Source organism: Chroicocephalus ridibundus, chromosome 9 (assembly GCF_963924245.1).
Source record: "Chroicocephalus ridibundus chromosome 9, bChrRid1.1, whole genome shotgun sequence".
Lineage (NCBI taxonomy): Eukaryota > Metazoa > Chordata > Aves > Charadriiformes > Laridae > Chroicocephalus > Chroicocephalus ridibundus.
The window spans coordinates 45,176,455-45,185,577 of record NC_086292.1 but is presented as its reverse complement, the minus strand read 5'-3'; the positions used below and the strand labels follow the sequence as shown (position 1 = coordinate 45,185,577).

The 9,123-nt window shown below is 38.7% G+C and overlaps 1 long non-coding RNA gene across 2 annotated transcripts; it reads left to right on the top strand.

The window, feature by feature from the left end:
* The first annotated feature begins 842 nt into the window (after positions 1-842).
* LOC134521132 (uncharacterized) lies at positions 843-8,111 on the top strand. Of its 2 annotated transcripts, XR_010072636.1 has the most exons (4): positions 843-1,114; positions 1,652-1,815; positions 5,981-6,069; positions 7,703-8,111. It is a non-coding gene; the product is annotated as an uncharacterized LOC134521132 (long non-coding RNA). The 2 variants fall into 2 exon arrangements; XR_010072635.1 differs by lacking the exons at positions 843-1,114; positions 1,652-1,815 and adding an exon at positions 3,565-3,800.
* The last annotated feature ends 1,012 nt before the right edge of the window (positions 8,112-9,123 follow it).

The following is a 9,123-nucleotide window of genomic DNA, read 5'->3' as shown; positions in this document are numbered from 1 at the left end:
TTCATGGTTCAGGGGCACAGCCCCCTTTCAAAAAGAACTTTTTTTTCACTCTAATGAAATGATGGATAATCTGGAAGTAGGTGCTTTAAGAAGATATTAATCATTCTCTGTGGTAATGTTAATCATGCGTTCCATCATCTCCAGATGCTGTGCATCACCTTCCTCGGAGATAAAGGGCACCCAAGCCAGCAGAGTCCTTTTGATCACCTTTCTCACAGTAACTCTCATAAGGCATTAAAAGAAGTCTTCACATTTCAGGGCATCCTTAAAAATGAAATAGAAAGTGGGAGAGTGAGGTAATGGAGGGATTCATGGACTTCAATCTTGACCCTGTCATTACTTATGCTGCCCAGATGGGAGGTGCATAGTTCTTTCGTCCTTTGTCCTAATCTTTGACATTTTTCAATGCAATGTTTGGTATGAATGAGGTATGAGAAAAACCCTGATCACAGGAAATAGAAAATTAATTCACAAAAGATTTCAGGGAGGGAGGTGAAGGGGAAGCAAAAAAATCAACCCGCACTTTCTGTGAAGAAAAATCCAGCAAAATTATTCCCTCACAGCCTGCTATTCCATTCTTAGAAAACATTAGCAGAAGTCGGGTCAGATTTATCTCAGCATACTGTCTGTGATGTCTCTTCCAGTTAATAAAACACCCTGCCACTGGAGAGACTTCTGGCCAATTAGACCATTTTTATGACTAATCTTTTATAGTTTTTCTTCTTTTTTTTTTTTTTTTTTTTTAAAGCTACGTATAAACCTAGGGCATATCTTAGATGGCTGAAATATCTCCTTTTGCAGACTTAGATGCTTCAGAGACCGCAACGCCTAGAGAAGAAACTTTGAAGGTCTCCTAAAGCTAAAAAGTTACTTTGTATAAACTGTTGAATAAAGATAAACCACAGGGGACCATCCCCAGTCAAAGGCAGGCGGTGTTTCTGTCACAGCATGTAAGTGTTAAGGAGAAAAGAAGTTGTGTGAACTTGAAATAAAATAATCCAACTTTCTTAAATCCATGTTTAAATACCAAATCCGTATGAAGAGGAACTGCCCGCCTCTCTCAGGCAGCCGATGATCCCCACCGAATGTCACTCCTGATGTACTGCTCTATGGGGTAAGTTAAAAAACAAGTCACAGGAAATTTTAAAACCCTCAGACCTATAAATGCTTTTGGAAATATATCAGCCAAGTTGTTGTCGCCACTCTTTGGGGTTTAGGTGAAATTATGATGAAATACCTTCCCCCCCCCCCCCCCGAATTTAAAGTACACTAGATAGACAATTAGCAATACCACAGATTTCACACAAATATAGTTTGCTTATAAAAAGAATGATGTTTCCTATAATACTAAGCATCTGCTAAAAGTCTCTGCAGCTTGGTCTGGTAAAGAGTTTGCTCTTGCTATTTCTCAAAAATGGGTCATGTTACAAAGCCCCATTTATTTTTACCTCCTTTGAGTTCCTCTGCATCTTTGAAAGAAAAAGCTAAATCACAGGGCTGACGCTGAGCTACGTCGGTGGCATTACCCTGTCGTCAGTGTCCCTTCAGAGAAGAGGCAATGCAAACCCTTGGGCAGCTGCAGAAAGGATATTCTGCGGTGTAAATAGCCTGCGCCTCGTCGACATTAACGTAAGTACCTTTTCACACGTAGGATATGGTCTTATCTGTGACACACCGAGGGAAGAACCACCGCCTGGACGCTCTGCTACTGCTAGTAAGGAGTTTTGTTACATGCACTGAGTTGTGTACATGCTGCACTCCGTTGTCCTGGAAAGCATGGATAAACAGCATTATCCCATACTCTACGGAATGTAGGTAAACTGGTCTCTTATATTTTCATTTTTCTCCAGTAATTCCTGGAAAAACAAAGCCGCCCTTTCTCTCATGTAAAGCTGCCTCACAGTATGCACTTACATTTGGAGCTTTGGGCAAATTATATCCTAATGATCTTTGCAGGGAATTTATGTATTGCAAAAACTTGATTCCATCTTTGCAGCGATTCATGCCCTATTTTGCATTCCCCTGTACTGCCTTGCGAGTCGTACGTACCATATTAACGTAAGATTACACTAGTACAAGCACTTTGTAGACGGCAAAGCTGAGAGACTAATGGATGTCTGAAACGCGAATGTTTTTTCATTCCTTGTGATCTTGTTAACATATGTCTATTTAATGGTGGTAGCATTATTTCTGACTTACACCATTACACTACATTACAGTTGCTATTAATTATGCTTGCTATTGGGAGCGGTTGCATGTTTACAGAATTTTTTTTAATGGTCAGTTCTAATTTACTTTTTGTAAAGACAGCTATTGTATTATGCACAAGTTTTTATGGTCCACATAGAGCCATGGGAAATGTACTTATATTTAAATGGGCACAAGACAGAAATTAGAAGTATTGCCAAACAGGAAAAAAAATACGATTTACAGGGCCTTGCTAACAAAAGTTCTAAATTCAAAACATAATACCTCACTTGTTTTGTAAAGTAAAACACTTTAAATTAAACGTACGTGAAACACAATAGTAACAATAGGCCAGAATTTCAAAGTGGCTTCAACTCTTCCTTCACTCAAGTGTACACAAATCTGTTCTGAACATCATAAGAACTAGGACATCAAAACGCAGGAACATTAAAAGGAGCTTGATCAGGAAAATTAGCAGATACAGAGCTGAAGGGTATTTGGTTGATCCAAGGTGAATATGTTGATATACATCCTTTGTGAAATCCTGGAGTGGTTTCCAGGAGAAATAGGTACGTAGTCTCCCACTTTATTTCTTCTGGGAAGTGAAGTACTCCTTCTTTATTGGTAAGATAGAGAGCTGCCTTTTCTATTCACGCACTCAGCTCACAGTGATAGATGGTATATAAAAATTTCATTTGGGTTGGTAGAATTCGAGTACAGTGATACAAAGGTGCTTTGTGGATAGAATCTATAAATCTTGAAAAAAAAAGAAAAAAACAGTGCTTTCTGTCATCATGGATAGCAGATTTAGATCATGAAAGTTACCCATAATGCTAAGCCAAATGCATTCACCAAGTATTTTGGTTGACAGGGTCAGAAAATAGAGACTTTACTAAAGTTCATCAGATTTCTTTTGTAAGTACGTGTGTTCATGGAAAACAGGAGCTAAAATACCTTCCAAGGCATCCTGGAATCTACCCAAGATATTGGCGAAGAATCTTTTTCGGAATTTACTGATTAAAATTTTGCATGCAAAATAGATATCCTTATCTATTTTTGTGACTCTGTAGAGTGGACGAATATTTATCCAGAATGTGGGCCAAATCTGGATTCTAAGTTGTTCCTTAGACTAAAATCCCATTACTGTCAGAATTAATTTCCTTGGAGAGAGAAGAAATAGTGTGCTAAGGCCACAGAATTTCATTTTGATACTTTGATTTCACTAATCTTGGAAAATCCTCTCACAAGACTTTGGCTCTGAAACGTGGACATTTCCTGAAAAGTTAATCTGAACTGATTGTTCACCACCTTGAACCAGTATCTCACAAGAACGGATGTCTTCTATTTTCAAAGGCCTGTGATATTTCTGTGATGAAACATAAACTCGACAAGGAAACACAAAGCAGTCTGCTGGAACCGGGTTGGAGAGACAACTGAACAAACAGCTGGTTAAAGGATTAAAGCCAAAACAAAGGACTGTTTGAAGGTCTCTCTAAGTTTTAGATAGCAATGGGAATCTTTTGAAATGGGGGCACAGTGGAGCTGCTACAGAAAGGGAAAGGTTTGGGACCTTTACCCATTTCAGAGATACTGAAACTCTGCAGCACTGTCTGGTAAGTCTTCAGCAACGACAGAAAGCGGTGAGGATAATAAGTAGATGAGCATTACACCTTCATAATTCCGATTCACACTTTTAAACAAAAATCTTCAGTCTTTGGAAGGACCCAGTGCGTTCCTCTTTATTAACCGATTGTCACTGTTATGTTACAGTTTATATTACCTTCCCCTCTTTAGCCCACTATACCATTAGCTTTAATGCATTACTACTTTTCAGCACAATTAAGTGTTTGAAGCAACCAGGAGGTACACTTTAAGCACAGTAAAAATGTCCAATTGAAAAGGCTAAAGATCAATATCAAAGGTCTACAAGGTTAGACCAATCCTATCAGCTTCAGGGAAAAGCTGGTGCTAAGCTACCATCGAAGAAAGAAATAGCTAATGGCCCACAGATGATCTTTGTTCAACCAGGTTTCTCCTGTTTAAAAAGAAATCCTCTCTTTATTGAACACTGTAATTTTCCCATTGCTGAAAATGCAGAAGCTTTAAATTCCAATTTTAGTTGTGCTGAAAGATGGGAAATAGTTTCTTTTAAATACTTTTCTTTATGAAAGAAGACAATAAAGGCTGCCTATTGGCCCTCATTATCCCCACCTCGATTTGACTTGCCTACCTGCTCCACTGCACTGGTTCAAGACAATTAATCCTAATATTCAACCCTCCTGGTGTAATTTCTCATCTTGGCAGGTCTCTTTCTATAATGACTAAAGGGGAGTGGCCAAATTCTCAAAACCTCTGGGGTGAGCCGGATGTATTTCCACAAACACAGACAACAATTCGATCCTGATATGTTAATGAAATGTCGTATTATCAAACCAAAGCGAGCATTTAAAGCCACTGCCCAAACTGCCTGGGTAATAAAACACACAGCACTGGTCATAACGCTATGGACGCAGTAAAGTGCAAACAGTGAATTCTGTTGATATGGAAAAAGAGCATTGTAGGCAACTATTATTATATGTTTCAGAGACAGCTTCTGTTGAAGAAATATTTGTATTATTTTCCTAACTGCAAAAAAAAGGCCCAGCTTCAACTCACCAAAAGCTCTGCACAAGACTCTCGGCTGCTGTACACTGGCCTCAATAGAACGATGTCTTTTATTAGCAAACTAGTCACATCTATTTGTGAAATGGTGTTATATCTAGATTATGGTCAATAATCAGTTCCTGGATATAAAGATGTTATCTAGAGTTACTCACCCCACTGGCAGTAACAGAGTTTGTCCAGTTTTAGAGATTTGCAAAACAGTCCTGTCCCCAGCCCCGTTGCCTTCCTCTCCATCTTACTTCCTCCCCTGACCCACCAGAAATGCTGCCTCACCAGCAGAACAAGGCGTTGATTGCTTTTTTCCAAAGCCAGTGCCATTTAATGAATTGAGTCTTCATCTCCAAAGAGACAACTAGGTAGTCTCACAGAGGTAACTTTGTGGTAGAATACTCTATTGTTACAGTTCTGTGATTCTAATCACTCTGAGTGTAAACTGATAATGGGAGAAGTCTTCTGAAGAAGACTGTTTCTTATTTGCATTAGGTAAATTTTAGGGCTGCGGTCATACAATGTATAAGGAAACCAGAAGTTGGACTGGGTTTCATAAAGTTTGGAATCTCTGCATTTACAGACTTATGACTAACCTTAATATTCCATTTCTTTTTTCTGTCTGCAAAATATCTCACTAACATAATGTGTATCTAAGGCTGAGGAAACCAAGATTCACCATAACCGGTGATAGCTTCACTGAAGCTAATGCTGTAGCTCTCAAGGCTATTACGAATGGTTCTGCAAGGCTAGGTATAGGGTATTTCTCCTATTAGGAAGGGAAACTCCCATCCATGATCTTAATCAGAGGTAGCGCTCGCATTTAACCATGGAAGATCCACCTCAGTTTTTGAGTCAAAACCTCAGCGGCAAAATATATGAGTAGTCATGGGTTTGCAATAATTTGCACCAGCTGAAGAGCTAGCTAGTAAAACTACTTTAACTTAGTTCAAAAAATTATTATCTCTTTATAGCCATTTTTTCTATGGCCGTGGTTTCACAGTAACAGCTTATACAGACACAGTCCACTGGCTTTTCTTTGTGCCACGGCTGTTTATAACTGCAAGGTGAACAGGATTGGGGAACTGATCCATCAACAAAGAAACTAAACCCAAGCTCTTTTCTTTTATGGCTTTTCCAGGAAAATCAGTTCCTCCAGTCAGGCTACTGCACGGCTACACAGCCAGGCACGCTAGCTCAAAGCACAGTAACACACGGAACGGAGAACAAGTAAGTGGGAAAAAGAGGAAATGCTGGATTGTTAGTTTTGGCACGGTGACTGAGTAACCATAAGCTACATCTCCATGCCTTTGGGCACATACAGAAAGGTAAAAGAGGGGGACAAATAGAAATACACTTCCATACAGTACTTATAAATACAATCTAAAATATTTTTTTAAGAAGTCTTATTGGCATAATGGCAATGTAGTAAGTATTTCTCAATTCCATCTACGTCTACATTTTCCTCATATCTAAAATAGATATTTGGAAGTTATAACAACTTCCACTGAAACCAGCATTTAGGCCAGTAGTAAGCTCATTTCTTTAAGGATCTATTTTATTTTATTTTGTTTTGCTTTGTTTCATTTTTGCCTGTTAATTCAATGTAGAAGAGGTAGCATGTCAGTCTTACCAAGATGCTTCTGCCTTCCCTGAGTGTGCTTCAAAAGGATATTGGTGTTTTATTAGCTGATATTGATCATGAAGCAAATGGCAATAAATTGGCTTAGCCAAGTAAACATAGTCACATCCAGTAAGATGACACCTATTTTTATTTTAACTAGAATTAGGCTCTATATAACTATCAGGCCATATTCAAAGGTCATAGGGAGCAACAAAAGCGTTTATCAAAAGTCAGGACATGCTATAATAAAAGTTTGAGGTAAATTAAGTAAAACAAATTCTACCAAATTTTTGGTGCTATCAAAGGGAATAAATTCTCCCTTTCCTTCACACATTATAAATTTAGGGCAACTCAGGAAATTGCTCATTAGAAAATTAATTTAAGTCATATGTGACCAAAGGCAGAGAGCGCTACTCCTGTTCTGATTGACTAGCTCGGTTATACCATGTAACCTGCCCAGTGGAACGTTTGCTGACGTTGGCTGACAGACTTGCAGATCAAGAACTATTTGCTGCAAAAATTCACAAATGAATTCAAGTAATCATTAGACTGGCGAAAGTTGCAATCTATTCTTGGAGAACTGGGGAACAGCAAAAATAAGAAAAGTTAATTGAAGAAATTATTGCCCATTATTTGGTAAATTCTTCAGTCACTGAAGCCACACAAGGAGCTTTGAAACCTCATAATAAAGAATAAAGTCCTTAAATAAATTAGCCTAATAGCCTGATTTCCAAATTAACTCGTATGAACTTACCTGTGAATAGTAATTCTCTGGTGAGTATTCTATAGTGAGAATGCTATACTACTGTCTCCATCTGATAGCTATTTTCTACCCTGAGGCATGTGGCTTGATTTAGCTTAGATGCTAACTACAAATGTCATTTTCATTCATATGGCCCTAACTCAGTAAAAAAATCAAGCATATGCTCAAGACCCTGAGAAGTCAACTTCTCACATGTTGAACATTAAGCATAGTCTTACGTCCTTCGTTAGATTCTGGGCAGAAGGATCGGGACTATTCAAGTGCTTAGAGCTGAGCATGTTTTTATTTGCTTTGCTCAATTAGGACTATAATGATCTCACTCTGTTTTGCAAATTCCTAAGCTCCCTGCTTCAATAACCATTATGGTTTTTAACTCAAAAATGAAAACTAGAAAATGTTGAGTTCTCCATTGTTTTAGCTGCAGTAGTTTACTGTCTGTCCGTTCCCCTATTTGAGGCTGCAATTTCTATACACAGGTGAATGGGCAGCAGTGATTCTGGATTACAGAAAAACCCTGAACAACCAAAGTTCTGATAACCAAAAGCTCTGATTCATAACCATACTGGATTAATCATGGTGGTGCAAAAGGTTACTGCCCCAGATGTCTGCCCCCCCCTTATCTTCAAGGTCTCTCTGTTGGAAGTTATCTCTTCAGTCACTGCAGCTAAACCCAGCAAGGAATGGGAATTAAACACATCTGGTGGTTCCTGAGGATGGGAAAGTGTGAACATGATGGATCCCTCTCAAGTCCTGGAAAAAACTGTATTTCCAAAGTCCTGTGCTCTATGTCCCAGTCCAACTCTTACTAAAGGAAAGAGGCTGACCAGTTACAAACAGAAATGGAAGATGATGGAAGAGCAGGCAAAACGAGTTCTGCAGCTTAAAACCCTGTGATTTTAAGGATTTTTTTTCTTAATTTTAAGCACAATGTTATTGTTCTATATGTTTATGTTATGTACTGTTATCTTCAGAATAAAAAAAATCTAGCAAGTTAGAGATGTTTGTATTATAGAATTATATACCAGGAACAATATAGAATAGTTATTTCAGTTCTCAAACAATTCAGCTAGCCAGAAAAGATTGCACATAAGCCGGCAGCTACATTTCTGCACGGAACTGTTAGTCAATACCACTACAATGTATTTTGTTCCTGTGCTTTGAGGTGTGCCTCCTTTGTACTATTAAAATAATGCAAATAAGTCTGTTTCTACTGTGACTCTAGAGCTTTATCCTCTGCACAGCTATTCTCAGCACCTCACAGCTAATTGTGCATCTCCCCGCTTTGCTCCTGTCTGAAAACATTAGATGACCTCCCTTTAAGCCACATGCTGGTGTTAGCAGCAACTGCTCGGTGGCAAAGTATCATAGGTTATGTTGTCTCTAGCTCTGGAGTGACTCGAGACGGGGGAGCACGCTTTGCTGCCTTTGCCACGCAAACACACAGAGCAGGGAGATCTTCTGTTTTTCTCCCTTAAATGGCTGGAAATCTGTAATAACTAGACTGAAATCAATGGAGCTTTACTGCTGTGCGCTGTGTTAACACAAGATGCGAATCTGCCTTTGGGTCCGGTTTCCGCAGAGCTGAATGGTAAGCAGGAATGTTCAGATTGCTTTGACTTCACTCACCGTTTGCTGATATTAACTCTATATATTTTAAGCAGACACTTGCAGTTTCTCAGATGTCTTCTCTTTCTCATTTATTAGTTGAGTTATATTTTAACGGTGCTGAGAGATTTACTGTCAATGTATTAGATGTACTCATTTTGTTTAAGGCAAAAGCCTTGCGCTAGGATCCAAATGTTGGACACATCTGTTAGCAGGCCAAGGAATGACCCTGTATTATTATTATTTTTTAAACCTGACAGCTCACACATTTGAAAATTGCATAAAAATATGT